General features: G+C 41.2%; 1 long non-coding RNA gene across 1 annotated transcript; it reads right to left on the reverse strand.

Moving 5' to 3' along the window:
* Positions 1-1959: 1959 nt before the first annotated feature.
* Positions 1960-9436, reverse strand: LOC143443601 (uncharacterized). The gene is made up of 2 exons (XR_013112736.1): positions 9330-9436; positions 1960-7624 (listed from the first exon to the last, which is right to left on the reverse strand). It is a non-coding gene; the product is annotated as an uncharacterized LOC143443601 (long non-coding RNA).
* Positions 9437-22693: the final 13257 nt, after the last annotated feature.

Here is a 22693-nt window from a genome sequence, read left to right on the forward strand (position 1 = left end):
TGAGAAGAATGCAGGGCGATTTCCACATGACACTAATCATTTAGAGTGAATACCTCTGAATTGTTCCACTGTTTTCATGTTTTGTATCTTTAACAACCCCATCCCACTCCCCTGGTTTGTGGTTTTTCCCTTTAAAACCCTCCAAGGACTGGCCGAGGGGGTCGGACCTTGACTCCAGCGCGAGTACCTGGTCAGACCGCTGGCTGCCAGCTCTTTCCCTAATAAACCTCTGCTGATTGCATCCAGGTATGGTTTCTTGTGATCTTTGGGTGGTCGCGATTCCGGAGGCTTGAGGAAGGGTCTCCCGAGTATGGGGGTCTTCACCACCTTACTTACCTCACTTAACCAATCATCTTAAAGGTCAGTTGATAATCCTGATAAGATTAAGCAACTCTGACCCAACCCTAAGATGGCTCCAGGAAAGGGTGTTAGGCCCCAAGGGAGAGTTTCAGGCTCCCTGCCCCAGAACGATTTCCCAGAAAGGACTCTGACAAAAACACTTCTCAGAAAAACCATAAAACATACCAGCCGAAGGCCACCTGTGCCCTCTGGGGACCATCCCAGGATGGTCCAATATTGGCCCAGCCAATCAGCCAAAAGATCAGCCTAACTACCCATCACCTAGTACCTAGTTGCTGTTACTGTAATCTGCCCTCTAAAAAAACCGTATAGAATTTTAGAATCTGGGTTGCCTCTGGTCTCTCGCTTGAGAGATTGCTAAAGGTCGATTCCACTGGAAAAATAAACCTCTTGCTTTTGCATTGATCCAAGTCTCATTGTCTCACTCAGGGGTCTCCCAGCAGATAAAGACCCTCTGGGGCTTTACAATACTTTGCCTAGTTAGCAAAAAAGAAATATTGCTCCTCCCTTGTTTTCTGTACTTGGTTTTTCTGCCCTAAGGGGCACAGTCTGGCTCCTGATTCCTTCCTATACCCTGATTGATCAGCCTTAATTAAGCATTCAATAAACTTTCATCATATCTGATATTAGTGCTTTAGTGGTCACTGTGTGGCCATTCCTGGCCAACAGGACATATTCGTTATAATCCCGCTAAATTAAAATTCTTTGGCCTGTTTTTCAGATCAGAATGTGTGTGTGTGTTTTTAAAAGATTTATTTATTTTATTTATATGAATATACTGTAGCTGTCTTCAGACACACTAGAAGAGGGCATCGGATCCCATTATAGATGGTTATGAGTCACAATGTGGTTGCTGGGAATTGAACTTAGGAACTCCGGAAGAGCAGTCAATGCTCTTAACTGCTAAGCCATCTCTCAAGTGCTCAGATCAGAATGTTAAGGTCTGAGAATTTGGGAATAATCTGAAAGATATAGAAAACTTATGAAAAATATAGAAAGTTTCTATGACCCTTAGACTTGAGCAAAAGAATGCAGGTTCACTAGTTCCAAGAAAGCGGAACTAAATGTAAGATTAGTCCTTCTATGCCCCGAGATACATTCTATATTCTGGGAGGGGTACATTATCCCTGAGTCAGAGGACACCTGCTAGATTAACAGTCAAGAGAGGAAGGGAGGGGCTAATTAACATTACTCAGACCTCAGGGAAGAGAACCCACCTGCTGGTGGGGAAGGCCCAAAGCAGGAAGACACATTCTTGACCACAAAGAAAGATGCAAGTCAACTGGGTGGTTCCAGGAACTAGCTGACTTTCCACTGTTTTTATGTTATGTTTCCTTGGTTATCCCTTCACCCTCTCCCCCGTTTGTGGGTTCCTCTATATAAGACTGACCCTGATCAGGCTGTCTTGTCAATTCCTCTGCCCCTGCATGGGTTACGAATTGACCATCAATCGACTGATCCTGAAATATACCTCTTGCTGTTGCACCAAGAATGGTGTCTTATGAGTTATTGGATGGCCTCGAATTCCTGAGGCTTGAGGGAGGTCCTCCCTTGGGGGGGGGTGTGTCTTACAAATCCACTATGAAAACCAAGTTTGAGCCAACAAAAGTTTATTCATAAAGCTAATATATCAGGGAGACAGCTGGGTTCACAATCCAAACTGTGTCAGTGGGGATGGCAGGGCAGGACAAAGCAACCTTTTAAAGCAAACAAACAAACAAACACCCCAAAAGCCAACAAGCAAAAAAACAAAAGACAAAAAACCCCCACAAATTAGGTGGGAAAGGACAAGAATAGAGGCAAACCAATGAGTACAGGCATACATCCTGTAGTTCTAACTAGTTTCACACCTGGCACCTTGAGAAGTGGGTTATTATCCATCAAGTACCTCACATGGCTTTCCTGATAACTTGGCCTGGATTGAGACCAGCCAATCAAAGCTTTAGCAGCTTCTGGGTTTCCATCCTATGTCCCGGCCTGCGGGGATTCAACGAGACCCTAGGGAAGGGGGCGAAAAGAATGAAGAGACAAGAGACACAGAGAATGAGAACCAGTCTGAGGTTCTGATCAAGCTCTGAAACTTTAATTTTGGGGGCAGGTTATAAGGACACAGCAAAATGGGAAGTTAGGGCGAGGGTCATTGGTTAGGGCTATCCCACTATTGAGTCCTCATTGTCTAAGACCAGTCTACTGTCATATCCTTATTGCCCTAGACCATCCCACTGTCGTAACCGGCTCCTAGGAAATGCCAGCCGTTCTTTAAGTTCCTGGGACCTGAGACCTGAGACCTGAGACCTGTGAAAGTCCTTTCTTAACCTTGTACTGACTAGTCTTTCCAGAATAGCAGGTAATTTTCTAATTTTGGCTCCCAGCATCTGCTCCCTTTTAACAAATTTAAATGAGGCTGGCAGGGGAATGTGGACATTAAGAAATCTCATTGGCAGATAAATGGGCATTGACCAGAGGGGAAAAGCATTGACCTGATCCTCCCAGTATCATTTGTAATCTTTTTGGGGAAGAGAGGGTTATTTGTCTCATGGGCCATGTAGGATATGGAGGGTCTTAGTCGGTTGCTTTGAGACAGAAGGGATCAACACCAACCTCTATGCAATCAGGTTTGCTTTTTGGGGGACTCAGAAGCGGACAATTTGGGTCTCCCCCGACCCCGTGGTACCTTGTCACGCACCACTTGCAGGTACTCACATTGTGTCCATGCCATGCCAAACCAATGTGCATAGATCTGAGTTCTATGTAGCTCCTAAAGGAGCTATGTCATTGCAAGGCTCAGCCAAGCCTCTATCAGCCAGATCAAGTCTATAATAATGTACTTGTAGAGGTTTAGATGCCATGGAGTCAATTTGTTGTTTTACAAAGCCAGTAAGTCTGTTAAAGCCCCAAAGGCTGAAAGCCAAAAGGGGGAGATCGATTACTGGACCCAGGATGGAAAGGAGAAGGGTGGTAAGCCAAGGAGAGGCAGAGAACCAGTTTTTCTTGTGCTCGATGTTTCTTTCTTATCTCTCTGATCTTGGCCACACTATCTCTAACTACCCAGGTGTGGTCAGTATAAAAACAGCATTCCTCCTTGGGGGTAGCACAGAGCACCCCCCTGGCTGAAGGAAAAGCAGATGAGGAATTTTTCTCTGATGCCAATCTCTAGCTGTTCCATGTTCTTGTCAATGGCCCGTCAAGGTTCTGAGTAGTGCAAGTCCTGAGGCCTGCATCAGGATCAGAACTTCCAACAGCAAATACCACGGGTGGTTCATTTTTATCTGGAAAGGAAAAAAGAAGGGAATTCTCAGGGAGATCTCTCTTCCCTGGATTTCAATTGTTATTCATTTTATCTACAATTGGGTCTGGCTTTGTGGAGGTATCAATTTGTTTCACCAATCTTTCTGGCAGCCATCTAGCCATGCCTTCTTTGGTATCAAACAGACATATTGATCCTCGGTCCCATATGAGAACTGAGTTTGGGCCATTCCACTTAAAGGTAAGAGGGTCCTTCCACATAACTGTGGCATAATTTTTATTGGTCTCAGGGTGCCAGAAGCGATTGGCAGCAGATTTGCCATGAGCATCCAGATTTAGAAAATTGAGAACAAACAAGGCATGATGGAGAATATTTCAAGGAGACCCCTTTTGGGGGTATAACTCCAACTCTTTTTGTTTTTTAAAAGCCATTTTTTTTTTTTTTTTGGAGTTACTTGCAAAACCAGGGCAAAAGCACCAGTAGCTGCTCCTCCCACACTAAGAAAGTTATGAAGATAATATTTTAAAGTTCCATGATACCTGTTTCACAATACCTTGTCCTTGAGGATTATAAGGAATCCCAGTGATATGGGTAATATTAAATTGTCAACAAAACATCTCAAATGTCTGACTGTAATAGCCAGTTCCATATTCCCTCTTAATCTGATATGGAACACCAAGCATAGAAAGATAATGTAGGCAATAACTAATTACATTTTTAGTTGCTTCTCCTGTTAAAGCAGTTGCAACTAGAAAGCCTGAAAAGGTGTCAAGTCACATGTACATGTTTTAATTTTCCAAAATCAGAAATGACTAACATCCACTTACCATAATTGATTAGGTGTAAGTCCTCAAGGATTAACACCATTATGAAAAAATTGAGGACACTGAGAACAAGTTTTTGCAATTTGACTTGCACACTTTCTAGAAATATCAAATTATTGTCTCAAGCTATTATTATTTTGATGATATAAAGAATAAGGTTGTATGGCCAATTGTTTCTATAAGGCTTATAATCTGCCTGGTATACGAATCTGCTATGGCAGTGCCCTGGAGTTCAGGCAATCCAGTATGAGCTCTTAAATGTCTTATAAAGTTAAGGAAAAGTACATGTATCTTAAATTAAGCTGTATTTGTAAAAATTGAGAATTAGCAATATCTAAAAAGGGAACAATTTTAAGCAATTATAAACCATGAGCTATATACTGGCTATGAGTATACAAGTTGAAAGCTTGATTTTTCAACATTTCAAACAGTGACTACAGCATGTAATTCAATTATTTGTGCTGAAGCAGGGGGAAACTTAAGAAAATGAACATGTGATCCAATTATATATACTGTCTTCCCATTAGGTGAGCTGTCTGTAAATATTTTCTGCCTTTCAATATTTTCTGGAGCAACAAGCAACTCCCCCAAAATTTAAAGGTCATTGTATGAGCACGAAGGCTTGCATTAAAACTCTTTCAGAGAGATCAACTATAAAATACCATACAATGAACAATATACACTGAAAGAGTCAAACTCTTAACTTTTTGTATTAAGGCAACAACAAATTCTGTACATAATGTAAGGCCATTAGCCATTCCTTGAGACAAAACTTTCTAGTGATATCACTTCAAAAAGTTACAAGCATACTCACTGAATGTAAACCTCTCACCTTCACCAGGATGTAAAGGAATGGTACAACACACTCTTCTAAATCTACAACAATTCTACACATACTCCCTGGAATTGCCAGGCCGCAATGCTCCACAAGTTTCATAAATCTTAAGTTTGAACTTTGTTTTGGATTAACTGAATAACCAGTCCCTTGTAGCAGACACAGCTATGCCATGGAGGGAAGCAGGCATAATTTTAATTTTTCCAGCATAATCATTATATAACTCCTGGCCCATAAACTGTCTGTTATGAATGTCTTTGGGTCTGAGGCTGACCTTTCCTCCCCAAGGAAGAAGCAAGGCAATAAAACAAATTACAGAAATCACCTTCCTAGGGGCTAGTCAGGGTGACCATGACAAAAGGAATGTCACATAAGCTTCTGTTGAGCCCACTCTGAGCTTTGTCTTAACTCAAATGTGAAATTTCTTAATCTGGGCCTATTTCCTAAGGATTGGCCCAACAATTATCTTTCCTGCACTGAGGACAGATTTCAGGGGAGTGATTCTGCTGTCTGTCTCCTTACAACCTCAGTGCTGAGAAAGCATGGCTTGGACTGTAGTTAGCATTCTCATAAGCCAATTGAGTAACAAAAAGAACTGTCTAAGGGTCTCTAAAAATTCTACCAGCCCTTTTAGCAGCCTATCTACAAATTTCTGAAATAGTTCATCAGGGCCTTGTTTAATCCCAGATAAAACTTTCACTGAGATCTCCTTTTCACTCTTTGGGGCTAAGTTTGCCTCTACCACTGTATCTAATAAAGTGTAAAAGTGATGGCAGTGTTGTATTCTGCTACAGTTGTTTTTAACTCTTTCATTACTCTTGCAATCATCTCCACCTGCTCTATCTTCTTCTCAACCATGAACATGGGTGAGTCAAAAATTCTTGAGCTCATGATTGAACTGCCAACCACAGCCAATGGAACTTTGGCCATTTAACTATATTTTTAAGTTTTTTCTGCAATATCAGTGTGTAACCATAATTTTGGGAAACAAAACCAACCTTAAACAATGTAAACAACCCGTTTTCTCCAAAATCAACACCAAGTACATTACTTTCATCTTACAAAGTTTGGCTGTCAGTTCTTATATATGAATGCATGATAGTGCAGCTTCTAACATCTCATTAAAGAGATATTATTTTAAATCCTATCTTTATACATCTGGTTTCTGAATTACTCCAATCCCCAGCCACCAACTTTAAGCCAACTTTCTGGTACCAAAGTTGCAAAAAATTTTAATCATCCTCAATAACTTATAGGCAAAAATATATAACCAAGACATGCAGAACATTTTTATACCTTTAAAACCAGTCAGAAGCAAAAATGAAGTGACTACACATCTTATATATTTAGACTAAACAAAATTTTCTTGCTTTTTTCCAGCTGTAATTTCAAGAGAAGTACCTTGTCACCTGCTGAACCCAATAATCATAGTCATAGATTTTTCTAGGAGAAATAACATCAGCTCTTTACCATAGAAACCAAAAAAACTTGATGGACCCTTTAAGAGTGGCTTTTACATCAATGAGGCTGTGGCAGGGCTTCTCCAGCTGTGCTAGACTCCTAACTACAGGTGCAGAGCTTCAAAGGCCAATTAAAACTGCTTTTCATTTTTACTTTTTCTCTTCTCTCTGTCTCTCTCTCTTTTTTGAAACTAGTTAAAAACTGAATCAAGGGCTAACCAACCAGCAGATAAAGTTTTAACCATTTTTTTTGTAAACATGAAACACGGAACAACATTCAAGCAATGAAACAAAAACACAGACATAAACTGACAGACATGGATAGATTGGTGCACCAAGAACAGACAATAGACAGAGAGATCAGAACTGAGGATCTCTCCCGTAGAAGCCAGAGAAAAAGCAGGACCTATCCTGATTTTCTCCTGCTCCCAGGAGGGCTCTAAAATCTTTAACATGGCTGGAAAGTGGACAACTGTTTTAGCTCTTTCTCTCCCTCATCTTCAAAGTTTAACTTTTTATCTCCTCCTTAGGACATGTAGCATTTTTTCATCAACAGTCTCCTCTTGGGGAAACATCACCAATGAAATTTTTTAAAGATCCTTTTTTCTTAACCCTTAGTCCTTGTGTCTTGAGGGACTCCTTGAGACCCTTTAAGAGCAAATTATGTTTGCTTAATGCTTGTCCCAGTGATTGCATTGCTCTATCTTACTTTAACCGGATCAATCTCACAGGCAGGTGACTCTGTGGAGATCACAATGTGATCTTCTCTCTTCTCTCTGGAGAAGCCTCGATCCTATGTTGAGGGATGTCCCTGTGGAAGCAACATTCGATTGGACCTCGACCCACAGGCCTCATGTTGGGCACCAACTGCCCCGGCCTGCAGGGATTCAATGAGACCCTAGGGAAGGAGGTGAAAGAATGAAGAGACAAGAGACACAAAGAATGAGAGCAGTCTGGGGTTCTGATCAAGCTCTGAAACTTTAGTTTTGGGGGCAAGTTATAAGGACACAGCAAAATGGGAAGTTAGGGCGAGGGTCATTGCTTAGGGCTATCCTACTATTGAGTCCTCATTGTCTAAGACCAGTCTACTGTCATATCCTTATTGCCCTAGACAATCCCACTGTTGTAACAGGCTCCCAGGAAATGCCAGCCATTCTTTAAGTTCCTGGGACCTGAGACCTGAGACCTGAGACCTGAGAATGTCCTTTCTCTCTTTTTTTGTTTTTTTTGTTTTTTTGGTTTTGTTTGTTTGTTTGTTTGTTTTTTGAGACAGAGTTTCTCTGTGTAGCCCTGGCTGACCTGGAACTCACTCTGTAGACCAGGCTGGCCTCGAACTCAGAAATCCGCCTGCCTCTGCCTCCCAAGTGCTGGGATTAAAGGCATGGGCCACCACTGCCCTGTGCAAATGTCCTTTCTTAACCTTATACTGACTGGTCTTTCCAGAACAGCAGGTAATTTCCTGAGGTTGGCTCCCGGCAGTCCTACATGGGTGCTAACCAACAAAGCATAGGTTTCGAGAGTGGTCTAAGTTCACATAGAGCACCTGGGGCCAGAAACAGTTTCTGGAAATTCAGTTGTTTCTTAGAATTTAGTTTAGTACAAAATGGAGACTCTATATAGGATGGAGTCCCTGTAGCTAAGGAGGCCCTCAGCAAGAACACTCTATACCAACACACAAACTTGGTAAGAATGTCACTGTGGAGGAGACTGGGTCTTTAAAAAGAATCATGAAGGGGCCTGGTTCTCCCATGTAGGATTCTCTCTTTATTGCTCTGATGTAGAAAACTTGTGACTTCTAAATGTTATTTTTCATTGTTTTTTTTTTCAGAGTAATTTATTGGTTCTATGTCTTAACTTCCTTTGCAATGCCTTAAATGTTGAAACCAATCACAGCCACCTCTTCAGAATGCTCCTCAGCACACACTTTATTTATTTTTGTGATAGTGAGGTTTGAATTCAGGGCACAACCACACACCAACACAACTTTATTAAATAGTGAGGGCACAGGAATTGGCTGGGTGCTGAGGATTCAGTGGTCCACGTTAGCTTTCTGTCTAAACTCCACCCCCACAGTTACCTGGCAACAACCAGGTAGGCCTGGCCCACTGTAAAAGGGGCTTCTTGCCCCTCCTCTCCCTCTTGCTCCTCTTGCTCTCTTGCTTCTCCCTCCCCTTCCCCATTCCCTAACCCTTTTCTCCACGTGCTCATGGCCAGCTTCTACTTTTTTACTCTCTCTCTTTTTCTGCCTCTCCCTGCCTCTACTACCCTCTTAACTCCCCTCCCCCATGCCTGGAATAAACTCTATTCTATACTATACCATTGTGTGGCTGGTTCCTCAGGGGGAAGAGATGCCTCAGCATGGGTCCTGCTGCTACATCCCTTTCCCCCACACCTCACTACACACACCCACAGAACATACTGTATATCTCTTTATCTCTTTATAAACACATCAGTCCACACTTCCATTAGACAAGTAAAAGCACAATTTTCACTAGAATTAGTCCACAGAGAAGCGAATTCAATGAAACACTAGTGTCAACTAACCTGGACCCCTGCCAACTCCCAGAAAGTAAGCCACCAACCAAAGAGCACACAAGGTATACCTTCAGCCACAAAGATTGGTTCCTTACTGGTGAGAAGACTGAGCCAGGCAGACTCCATGATAGGCTTCAAACTGGCAGTTTGAGAGACTAGGTCTAGCTCTGTTTCCCAGAACTGGGCAAGTCAGTTAGTGGAAAAGCCACACCCTTCAGGCAGCCAATCATCAACTGTCTTATCATCTGGATAGTGGCAAAAACAAACAAGATGATTCAGCAACACTTTCTAGGTTCCTCCAGGAAAGTCCCTGGAGCCCTAGCCAATCTCAGAAACACCCACACCCCTAGAGAAAGAGCAAACCAATCAGGATAAAGGTCATCTCTCTGGAATTCCCCTAATCAGCTTTAAATGGAGCCTGTGAAGCTCAAATCTTTTATCTTCCATCCTAGTAAATGGTAGACTCCTGCATGCTGGCTTTCTGCAGAATAAATTTGCTTTTGTATACTATTTGAGTCTGGGGTACCATACTTCATTGAATCGTGGGCCCTTGCACTGGCACATGGCCAGGGGACTCATTTTGAAACTATTTACATGTGGAATAAGTTTTGATGGGGATTTTTGGGAAAGAAGTTTCCATAAATTTATTGAAACTGGAATTTAGTTTTGCTGATTCTGAATGTATACAACCTTATAATGGGTACTCAAGCAGAGCAGAAAGAGCCCGGACCCTGGCAGACCTTTTTATTTGGGAAAATGCTTCTTCTATTTAGTCTCACACTGAGAAGAGAACAGTTGCTCAAGGACATAGCTATATTTCCAAGTATAGTAGTACATAATAATAGTGGAACTATTATTTTTGAAGCATATTAGTGCTAACCAAAGTAAATCTTTACATGATCTCATGAATTCTTAAATGAGTCTAGGGTATAATGCTATTTTATAGATGATAGTTGAACACTTTTCCAAATTGAAAGATCTGGCATAATCTCCAGACCACAGTCTTTCTAATCTATTAGGTATACATGAGAGATGATAAGATATATACAAGATCAGCAATATCATCTGGGAAGCTCTCTTTTTAAATGATATTGAATCCATCGTGGTACATGCCTTTAATCCCATCATTCAGAAGGCAAGCGCAGACAAATCCGAGTTTCAGGTCAGCCTCATCTACATAGCAAGCTTCAAGGACTACATAGAAAACCCCCAAACAAACAAACAAACAAGCTGAGTATTGCATTTCACAGTGGTTACAGAACATTAAAACAAAAGATAGCAAGACTTAAGAATATACATGCCACCCATCTGTGAAACTGAAAGACCCCCGAAGGGAGACCCTCACTCAAGTCCAGATTAATGCACACCCAAGGACACACGAGAGGCTGTCTTGATGTAACAGCAAGAGGCAGTTTAACAGTGAGGGCCCTTGGGTCGAGAAGTATCTCACGCAGGAGATAGAGGAATCGACCCCCGGGCCCAGGAAGCTTGGGATTTTTATAGATAGAGGCTGGGAAGAGCAGGAAAATTTGGTGTGGTTACGTATGATTGGATATTTTAAACATCAGCAAATTGCTTAAGCGATCATTTGAGCTGACAGAATGACTAGGTAGTTATTTTTGACCATGAAACCTCGGACCTCCCAGAAAGGGAGGAAGAGGAAAGAAAAACACCAGATGGCCCATTACTCACTTGGGCTTGTTTGGACCTGTATGGGCACGTCCTTGCATGTCTTTTCATTTTTGGTCACCCTGCCCCTGGAAGGACTTGATACTTTTATTATGGCTAAATTTAACATGTTGTTGTTGGTCTTGGTGACCATGAATTTTTGTTATTTGTTTTAAGCTGTTTTCAAATTTTATTCTCACAAAATGAGTTTAATACTCCAGTGATAAATCTGTTCCAGCTGCTTGAGATTCTACTTTTGTCAAAATAAAATTTACAGATGAATGTGAACACAAGGAAACATTTTTTTTGTTTCTGATTTTTTTTTTTTTTTTGAGACAGGGTTTCTCTGTGAAACCTTGGCTGTCCTGGAACTCACTTTACAGACAAGGCTGTCCTTGAACTCACAGAGAACCTCTTGCCTTTGCCTCCTTCCTGAGTACTGGGATTAAAAGTATATGTCACCACCACCTGGCTTCAAGGCAATATTTTCACTAGTGCTTCAAGAAAATCTTGCCAAATTGTTTCATCAAACTGAACAACCCATTTATAGTTTAGATGACAATTAACAATTTAGATCAAATAAGAACAAGTTTCCTGTCCTTTCAGCATCAAGAACAGGATGTCCTGTTTCTTGTGGTTTGTCTCTAGAGGATTTCCTGTTAGTAGAAGAGTTAGAAAGTCTATGTTATTCATGTCTTATCTTGGGATGTAAAGTTATTAGAAATCTTCTAGAGTATAGTAAGTGACTTGTGGCCAGGACTAGGGTTCTTAAACAGATGTTAATTTTCCTTTCTTTTCTCTGCTTGGCCCATATTGCTATAGTTTTTTTCGACCTTTGACCCTCCTCTATTTCCTACAAGTGGAACAATATGAAGAAAACTTCATTGCAGTATGGGGTGCATTAGTTTAATCTTAGTACTCAGGAGTTGTGAGGTTGCCTAAGCTATATAACAGGACTCATGGGAAAAAAAAAATTCCCTAAGAATCTCTAGACTGTTAAAAAAAAAAAAAATAAGAGGAGGCCAGAAGTAAAATGAGATGTCCACTGGGATAGCATGGTAAGATTCCTATCTGGCATTTTCATGCAAAAGTATACCAACCAAAGAAATAAAAAGCAAGAGCTACAGAAATCCCTAACTATTGTAAGGTTTGCCAGGGGATGCAGAGCCTGGAGTAACTCAAAGCCAGTTTAGCAGAGATAATGAGGCTTGTCTGTTTACAAACAAGTTTCTATTACTTTCTTGGAGGTAAGGAGCACAACAGTCAGGGGCTAGTCAATTTAATTGTTTTAAGGGACAGAACAGACAGGGAAGTATATTGATCTTAAAGTCACAGGCCCATGATGTAACAACAAAGGAGTCAGTGGGAGTAGGAGAAGAAAGGACAATGGGGTGGTAGCCATTTTTCCTGCTTCTGTGAAAGCCTGCCTGTTACGCAGAATCAGGGGAGGCCCAGGTCTACTGGCAGACTTACTGGCCTGCAGATGCATGGAATGATAAGAGAAAATGCACTAGAAATTCAAGGTGAGGGAGTGAATGTTCTGTTAATATTGGAGAAAGGAACAGGGAGGCCTCCAGATGGAAATAGATATCCAATGTACATCTGTAAGGTCCACCAGAAAGGGAGGAAATCCCTCCCTCTCAACCCTCGGGAATTCACGGCCACCCCAGTAACTCACAAGACACCGAACTTGATGCAATCAGAAAGAGGTATATTTCAATCAACCCATTGAGGTTGTACTTCTAGCCTGTCCTACACAGAGGCAAGCAATGAAGTACGACTCCCAACTCAGAAAGCAGTAGAGTTTTTAAAGGGCAAAACCACAACCCAGGGGATGATGAGGGGGGAATCATGATTAAGTATCTATAGAAAGCACATGTCCAGTGTTCAGCTTCCATGACAGGTTCAAGAAACGGTCATGGGGAAATATCTCATACAAGCTGCCCCGGCCCGTGGGGATTCGATGAGACCTTAGGGAAGGGGGCGAACGAATGAAAGGACAAGAGACACAAAGAATGAGAGCAAGTCTGGGTTCTGATCAAGCTCTGAAACTTTAATTTTGGGGGCAGGTTATAAAGACACAGCAAACCAGGAAGTTTGGGCAAGGGTCATTGTTTAGGGCTATCTTACTATGGGATCCTTACTGTCTAAGATCCTTACTGTCATAATCTTATCACCCTAGACCATCCCACTGTCATAATCTTATCACCCTAGACCACCCCACTGTCATAATCTGCTCCAAGGAAATGCCAGACATTCTTTAGGTTCCTGGGACCTGAGACCTGTGAATGTCCTTTCTTAACCTTGTACTGACTAGACTTTGTAAAACAGCAGGTAATTTCCTGGGCTTGGCTCCCAGCAACAAGCCTTTCTTCTTTTAAGAATCAAACCCGGGCTGGTGAGATGGCTCAGTGGTTAAGAGCACTGACTGTTCTTCCAGAGGTCCTGAGTTCAATTCCCAGCAACCACATGGTGGCTCACAGCCATCTATAATGAGATCTGATGCCTTCTTCTGGTGTGTCTGAGGACAGCTACAGTGGACTTATATACATAAAATAAATACATAAATCTTAAAAAAAAAATTAAAAAAAAAAAAAAAGAATCAAACCCTAGTCAATTTATTTTGTGGTCAGTCCAGTTCCTTGAACCCAGAGTGAGTGAGCATGCTGACCTGAACTCCTAGCTTTGGACTCCTGGCTCTGAATCTTATCTAATTTGTCTTGTGGATAGCTAATTTCCTGAGACCCAGAGCACAGAACAAGCTGATCTGCACTCTTGGCTCCATCTGTGGAAGGTTTAAAAATTTTAACTCTTTCACATCAGCCACTGACTCTGCTGGCTTGTGATTTTATTTCCCATGATACTGTGAAGTATATAAGACTATGAGAAACACCTTCTGTGCTGTTTCAGTATTGACTGGACAGCCCTCCCTATATCTAACCTTTGTCTCTGAGTTATCTTTTCTGTGTTTCATATAATCATTCTCACTCTCTCCTCAGAGGACTGTCTGACCTTGCACCAACAGGACTGGTGCAGGTAGGGGTAGTGAAAATGATAAAAAATGTATTATATAAATATGCAGGAAGACATCAGTGAACTCTGATATTCTATGTAAGTATATATATGCTGATAAAAATGTTCAAAATCTGTTGTTTTGTAGAGTGAAAAATTATAAAGGCCATTTTATGAAATATGTGTAGATTTTTCGTCTTACAGAACGTGGAACTGAAAATAAGATTTCAGGCCTTCACATTCCAGGTGAAGGACACTTGCTGGATTACATTCCTCAAGCCTCTTCCACCTATGAGTGGGAGAGGCCCAAGGCAGGAAGGCATTCCTGACTACAGATAAAGATGCTGCCACCTAGGTGGGGCTATAGCCGGAAGATAGTTAATCTGAAATAGTTGGTAAATGGCAGGATAAGACACAATAACATGGAAAAAACCACATTTTTGAGAAGAACGAGTGTGCAGTGATTTTCACATGACTCTAGATCATTTGGGCTAGATTCTCTGAAATGTTCCACTATTCTTGGTTACCCCTCCCTTGGTCTTCCCAGTGCTATGTTCAAAATTTGTAAAACAACCAATCATGTGTAAGGCTCAAAAATGCAACCATTCATGTGTAAGCGCGCGAAAATGCCTTCCTCCCCCCACCCCATGCTATAAAAGACCCTTTAACCCACCACTCAGAACCAAAACCCTGCTCTTGGAGCTAAAGAGCTTGTCGTTTTGACCGCCGGCTTACTTCCCTAATAAAGCCTCTGCTGATTGCATCCAGGTATGGTTTCTTGTGACCTTTGGGTGGTCGAGATTTCTGGAGGCTTGAGGAAGGGTCTCCCGAGTATGGGGGGGTCTTCAGTTTGATTGATTTTAAACAGGGTTTTACTGTATAGCCTGTGAACTCTGTAAACCAGAGTAGATTAGCCTTGAACTCACAGAGATCTGTCTGCGTCTGCTTCCCAAGTGTTAGGATTAAAGATTTGAACCACCATGCTTAGTAAAACTTTTATTATTTTTTTTTTCTTTTTGGTTTTTCAAGACAGCGTTACTCTGTGTAGCCCTGGTTATCCTGGAACTTGCTCTGTAGACCAGGCTAGCCTCAAATTTAGGGATTAATCTGCCTTTGTCTCACAGGTGTTGGGATTAAAGGTGTACATCACTACACCCATCTCAAACCTTTTTTAAAATTAATATTAATTAATTATTATTATTTTATGTGTTCACTTTGCATCCTGCCCACTGCCCTCTTCCTGGTTATCCCCTCCCACAATCCTTCTCTCATCCCTTTTCCCTTTTCCTCTAAGTTGGGGTGGGGGGGGGTTGGATATCCCCCGACTTTGGCACTTCAAGTCTCTCGAGGCTAGATACTCCCTCTCCCACTGAGGCCAGACAAGGCAGCCCACCTTGAAAAACATATCCTATGTACAAACAACAGCTTTTGGGATAGCCTCATTCCAGTTGTTCAGGACACACATAAAAACCAAGCTGCAAATCTGCTACATATGTGAGGAGAGGCCTAGGTCCAGCCCATGTATGTTCTTTGGTTTGTGTCTCAGACTCTTGCCCCGGCCCTCGGGGATTCGACGAGACCTTAGGGAAGGAACGAATGAAAGGACAAGAAACACAAAGAATGAGAGCAAGTCTGGGTTCTGATCAAGCTCTGAAACTTTAATTTTGGGGGCAGGTTATAAAGACACAGCAAACCAGGAAGTTTGGACAAGGGACATTGCTTAGGGCTATCCTACTATGGAATCCTTATCGCCCTAGACCTTCCCACTGTCATAATCTTATCACCCTAGACCATCCCACTGTCATAATCAGCTCCAAGGAAATGCCAGACGTTCTTTAGGTTCCTGGGACCTGAGACCTGTGAATGTCCTTTCTTAACCTTGTACTGACTAGACTTTGTAAAACAGCAGGTAATTTCCTGGGTTTGGCTCCCGGCAGACTCTGAAAGCCCCAAGGGTCCAGGTTTGTTGATTCTGTTGGTCTTCCTGTAGAGTTTCTATTCCCTTTGGGGCCATTATCCTTCTTCCTCTTCTTCCATAAGAGTCCCCAAGCTCTATCCACTGTTTGGCTGTGGGTGTCTGTATCTGCCTGAGTCAGCTGCTAGGTCATCTCAAAACTTTTAACTCTTAAAAAAAAAAAAAAAAAAGAAACAAAGAAAAACTTTATCATGCTTTATTGTTTTAGGTAGCTGTCAAGAGCCCAGTATGTTATCTGTCGTGAGCAGGTTGTGATAAGGTCCCTGTGCGGAGAGGAGCGATAGATCCTCTCCACTCAAGAATTGTATACATGATTGACTGTGAGATGGTCAGTTCCCCAAGAGGGGAGAGAGTACACCAGAGACAGAGGTTTGATATTTAATTGCTCTTTAATAATGCACAGCAAACAATATATTATCACCAATACTAAAGCTATTATAACAATGAAGTATTGCCATACTTCCTATGCATTTAGTCTATCAATATCAATACAATAAACACAAATAATAAGTTGCTAATTAATTACCAAAGAAATAAGTATAGCAATAAGTACATTATTAGTTGTAGGTTATACGACCTGAGTCCTTATGACTGTAGTTTCCAGCAGCTTAGGTCCAGAGAGTGCTTGACCACGAAGATAGGAGCATTGGTCTCTTGGCTGTTGCTTTGATGATTGGGTGCAGCAGAATGCTCAGTCTCTCAGCTACAGAGGAGGCCTGAACAGGGGATCACGATAGGTAACCATTGCTACCAGTGTGATGAAGTGCTCCGGCCAAGGGCTCCTTTTTATGCTTGAATTAGGGTTACTTCTGACATACACAGCAGATAACCAGATGTGTCTGGTTATCTGTGGGGCTATGACTTCATTACAGCTGGTTATCACACTCATTCAAAACAACTTATTTTAATGCACAAATATTTTTGATTCATAAGGTTTTCAAAACAACTTTTGATTACCATAACAACTTCTGGTTATCATAGTACGTCAAAACAACTTCACTTCAAACTTGTTTTCTTTCCTATTACAAATATGGAGTTGGTCCTGTTCAGGGCCTGCTCCTTACAGTAGGTTATATAAGATAACAAAATTGCTTTTCTTAAAGTATGCTGCTAATTCGTAGTATAAAACAGGATGCATGTGGACATGTAAAATATAAGAAATATAAATATACAGAATAATCATGTCAATTTTATGTGTATGCACCCACTCAAACAGAAGGAGAAACATCCAGACATAATGGCTTAGCATGTAATCTCAGTGCTTAGGAGGCTGAGGCTGAAGGATTGCCATGAGTTGAGGCTACAAAGCGAGTTCTGGAACATCTTGAGCTACAGTGTGAGACTCTACCTCAAGAATCTGAAGAAGAGCTGGGTGGTAGTGGCACATGCCTTTAATCCCAGCACTTGGGAGGCAGAGGCAGGCAGATTTCTGAGTTCGAGGCCAGCCTGGTCTACAGAGTGAGTTCCAGGACAGCCAGGGCTACACAGAGAAACCCTGTCTCGAAAAAAAAAAAAAAAAATCTGAAGAAGAGGCTGCTGTGATGGCTCAGTGTTTAAGAGCACTGACTGCTCATTCAGAGGTCCCAAGTTTGGGTTTTAGGTCCCACATAGTACCTCACAACAGTCTATAATTCCAGTTCCAGGAGATTTGATACCCTCTTCCGACCTTCTTGGGTACAGACTTGTATTCAGACAAAACACCATATAAAAAAATTAGAAAAAAAATCAATTTGAAAATAGAAAAAAAAAAAAAAAAAGACTTCCCTATTCTACTCATTATTTTTGGATGATTCTGCATCCCACAATGAAAAGTGCCAATGAAGATAAAAGACCAACTTTAGCTTATCTGTAGAGACAAAGACACTGAAATCTCAAAAAGAAACTGACTATTTGGAGACTGATCCATTGACTTGTGATGTCATACAAACCTCTAACAGGTATGTCTAACATTATTTGTTTAAACTTTTGTTTTTTACATTTACTCTCTCTCTCTCTCTCTCTCTCTCTCTCTCTCTCTCTCTCTCTCTCTGTACTCTTGGGGGTACAACAAAGTATGTTGTAGAGGTCAAAGGACAACTTGCAGGACTTGGATCTTTCCTTCCATCATGTATTTCAGGGATCCAAGTTATGTTGACTCAGTGGAAAACACTTTTACCCACTGAGCCATCTCACCAGCTAGTGTTTAACCTTGTTGACCCTGCAATGTGAGTGCAAATGTGTTGAACCACATTGATAGTTATCCTGGGATGCATGCCACAGGCTGGACATGCCTAAAGACTAACTCCTAATGAACATGGGACCTTACCACTTTTATGACTCCAAGACAGGGTTTCCCAAATGGTGAAGTGATGCTGATGGCAATATTTTAGGGCAATGTCTCCTGACCCCAACAGTTGGCATTCGAATGTTGTGACTACAACAAGTGCATCTCTAGAGTCCCCAAGGTAACCACCTGGCTATTTCAGGTACACATCTATTTGCCCCTGTACATCTTAACAAATTTTCTCATCTAGGCTGCTGTTCTCTACTCTCTAAGGCAGTTTTTCATTAAAGCCGCTATTTCTTGTCAGTGGAGTTTGGCTATGTTTGTTTGGTGGTTTCTTGCTGTACCTACTTATACCCACAAATGCCCAGTCCCAGTTGTTTTTTGTTTTTGTTTTGTTTTGTTTTGTTTTGTTTTTGTTTTGTTTTGTTTTGTTTTTTTAGGAAGAGTTTTTCTGTGTAGCCCTGATTGTCCTAGAGCTCACTTTGTGAATCAGGCTACCCTTGAACTCACAGAGATCTGTCACAAATGGTCAATCTTGAAGACAACGGGTGCTATAAATTTTATTGCTCAACAAGAGAATGAGATATTGTCTTATCCATGTAGGTAAAGATCCCGCACAAATTTCACAGAAAATCGAAACAAGTAATTTTTCACACTGTTATTTAAAAAAAAAAAAAACATATTCCCTCATGTGTGTGAATCCTTCTGAGAACTTGCCTGGTGACTCTCTGACTTGCTTAACAGCATATTTTCTTCTAGTCTTATTATACCTGTTACATCTAATAAATATGGTTAGCCATCAGTGTTCCTGCCATTGCACTACCATATTGAAATTTGAAGCCCTACTCTATTCCTTCTAATAATCTCATTTTTGAGGATAACACATATACTTGAAAAACTGCTTTGTATATGCAATTATAGTTATTTAAATGCGAGAGCAACCAGTGTCCTTAGTGATGAACCATCATCCCCAGTCAATAGTTACAAAAATAAAATCCCATAGTATGTATAGTTTGTGACTGTTTCTTTATTTGCCAGCTTTATTTATCTTAACACCTATAGTTGCATCTTACTGCATAGCTATTTCCTTGGTGATTGAAACTGTGGTGTTCCACAGGTTGTTTATTTCAATCTGGCGAACCACAACAACTATTGTGGCTGTTGTCCCTGTCCAGGCCAGCTGAACAATCAAGTGGGACCCTTAGACCCTGTGGAGAGGACTGAGATGCATAAGAAAATAAAATGGCACAGCATGTCAAGATGTCTGATCAAGCTGGCAACATTTTTATTGTTCACACCAGTTATATACTCTAAAAACAGGATATGGGGAGGGGTAGGAAAGGAAAGATGGCTTTGCAGGTGGAGGAAGCTAGCTGCAGCTGTGGGGTCTAACTAAGTTATTCTTACAAAGCCTTTCTGTTACTAGGAGTTCTAAAAACATCTATCTAGTAGGATGTTGTCTAAATCTAGAGATCAGAAGGAAGGGTAACTAAGGTGGGTTGCTATGAGGCCTTGTTTGAAGCTCTGAGAACTGACAAGTGAATCATGGAAGGCAAGCAGAAAGAAGAATAGTAAATAGGAGAGCCAAGGGTGAGTGTTTGCCAAGAGTAAAGCCTTGCCATGGCTTCCCACAGTTCCTGTTATGGTTTTTCCAAAAGGAGGCTCCACTTTGACCATGAAAATTTAAGATGACCTACCTACAACCACGCCTACAGCCAATTCTGAACACTTTACAACAATCTTTTAGTCACTGTAGATGACTGGCTCACGATAACTAGTGCCTGAGTGTGACTGGCTGTATAAACAGTACTTACCTCAATCTCCAAATAGCAATCTGGGAACCCTTCCTCATATGAACTGCTCACTTGATGCTGCAGCCTAGGCTCCAGTAATCCTCATCTGAGTATTTTATTGCGTATTTGTAGTTTTAATAACAGGCAAACAGAATTAAATTACTAACATGAAGACATTATTCCTGATGTCATGAATCCCAGTCTATAAATGTCTCTTTCATTTCCTCTGATGAAGGGATGAAATGAGAAGTCTACCCAAGCTGTTTGAATATAGCTTGGACTGAACCCAGAGCATTTTTTTCTCTGTTCTGACTATCCCTAGTCCTAGGCCTGGAAGCTTCTAGCCTCCATACAATCTAATCTTCCAAGCTTGTTGGTATCTGGAAACTGCTGCACAAAATACACCGATCTCAGCCAGGCGTGGTGGCACACGCCTTTAATCCCAGCACTTGGGAGGCAGAGGCAGGCGGATTTCTGAGTTCAAGGCCAGCCTGGTCTACAGAGTGAGTTCCAGGATAGCCAGGACTACACAGAGAAACCCTGTCTCGAAAAAAACACCCCCCCCCCAAAATACACCAATCTCAGTTAAATAAAGCTGGTTTATTGAATGTGCACCCCAAGACTGATCAATCAGGGCCGTAGCTGAGAATCAGGACCTGAAAGCTAAAGCTCTGAACATTTTCCAGGGCTAGTTTATATAGGGAAAGAACCATAATGAGCTCATAAGTCGGTGCAGAAAAGGCTGCAGAGTGGTCAGCCCTTTTCTAAGTATTTTTGATAGTTAAGACATAACAGTTCAGGTTGACCTCTATTTTTATGGGTCCTGAGTGAAGGCTACAGTTGGAGAATTTTCAATAATAATAAGTCTTAGAGTATATGGTCAACTTGTCCTTTCTCTGAGCCAAACTATTTTTCAGTCAAGCTGCTTTTATGTCAGCAATATGGGATGGCTGGCAGACATAAAATAAAAGAGTTACAACTAAGCTAGCAAGGTTCATCAAGCTGACTGATTCAATCTGGCTTCTCTCCAATTCTGCCTGAATTGCTCTGCTTGACCTCATAAAAACTTTGGTAGTATATACTAATCTTCTGTCTACTTCCCATTCTTTGGCTTGTTCTGTCTTCAACAAACTAGTTTGTCCTTTCCACAAACTATCTCTGAAAAACTACCAGATACATATACTACTACCTTTTCTTTGTGTTTGTCTGTCTGCCTCCCTCTCTTTTGCTACTCTTAAGTAGATCTCTTTCCTTCGTTATTCTTGTGTGAGTTGGGCATATCCTATTTCTGACTCATTCTGTCAAATCTTTGTCTAATTTGCCACTTTGTCTGCCCCTCAATTAGATGTTACTTTCAAACTTCCTTCAACAAACTAACCGCACCTTTATTGTTAGAAATTAAAGGTATGTACTCAGGGGACATCTGTATTCCAGACAGATGATACTGTAATGGAGGGTGTGTCTACATTACAGCTGGATCTTATAGACCTAGAAGGTCTTTGGATGAGACCACTTGCCAGAGCAGTCAGGTTGCTGAATTAAAATTCCTTTATATCAGGCACACCCAGCAGGAGCTCGAGGGATGGTTGAGCAATTTGAGAGAACTTTGAAGAGACAAAGGACCAAAAGAACCCAACTCTGCTGAAGAGCTGCAGGACCAAATTCTAGAAAAGCTGGAGAGCAGTGCTGCAAACCAAATGCACAGTGAGCTATCAAAAAACAAGGTTTGCAGTCTAAATCCCAAATACTAGAAACTGAAATCTCCAGCTTTTCTAAAGCAATAACCTCCTTTGAAGCTTTTTGTATTTTGAACAGCACTTTCTGCCTACTAGCTCATTATGGTTATAAAATAGTACAACAGGTTTGTTAATGCCTAGGTAAAATATTAAGGCCTAGATGGAATGTTAAGGCCTAGGTAAAATCTTAAGGCCTAGGTAACCGTCTAGTCTGCCATTTTTTGCTGGTATTAATATTGTAAGAAAATTTTTCATATGTTTCTGCTGTTACTAGGAAACTTATGTTCAAGTTAATTACATATTCTATTATTTTCTGGGTCCTTGGAAACCAATCATGATAAATGTCAGTAGACCAAGTTACCCACAAAAAACTTGGACCCAAACCAATCACCCAGCAGCACGTCCTACGCCTGTGAATGAGCTTTTATGGTATTTGCTTTTGTAAACTGCCCCTGGGATAGACCCAAACATAGGAGAGACACCTGCATCAATATAAAAAACTATTTGAAGATTTCCATTTTAAGTAGGGGTCGAGTAAAGTTCAAACTATCTTCAATTTTTATGTACCAATTTTACATGATCTCAACACAGTAACTCACAATCAAGAGTCAGGAAAAAACAAAGAAGGTAGAAGGAAGGAGGGAGAAAAGTAGAGACAGAAAAGGGAGGAAGAGAGGAAGGAAGGAAGCAAGGGAGGAAAGAAGGGAGGAGGAAGGAAAGGAAAGGTCAGAGATGATGACACATGCCTTTAGTTCCAATATTCATGAGGCACAGGCAGGTGGATCTCTGTGAGTTCAATCCTAGTTTGGTTCACATAGCAAGTTCCAGGCCATCTAGAGCTATATAATAAGACCCTGACATCAAAACAATATTATCATTATTAGTAGTGTTAGTACTATCATCATCATCATCATCATCATCATCATCATCATTATTTTAAAAAGAAAGGAAGGAAGGAAAAGAAGAAAGAGAAGAAATAAAA

This window comes from Arvicanthis niloticus, chromosome 9 (assembly GCF_011762505.2).
Source record: "Arvicanthis niloticus isolate mArvNil1 chromosome 9, mArvNil1.pat.X, whole genome shotgun sequence".
Taxonomy (NCBI): Eukaryota; Metazoa; Chordata; class Mammalia; order Rodentia; family Muridae; genus Arvicanthis; species Arvicanthis niloticus.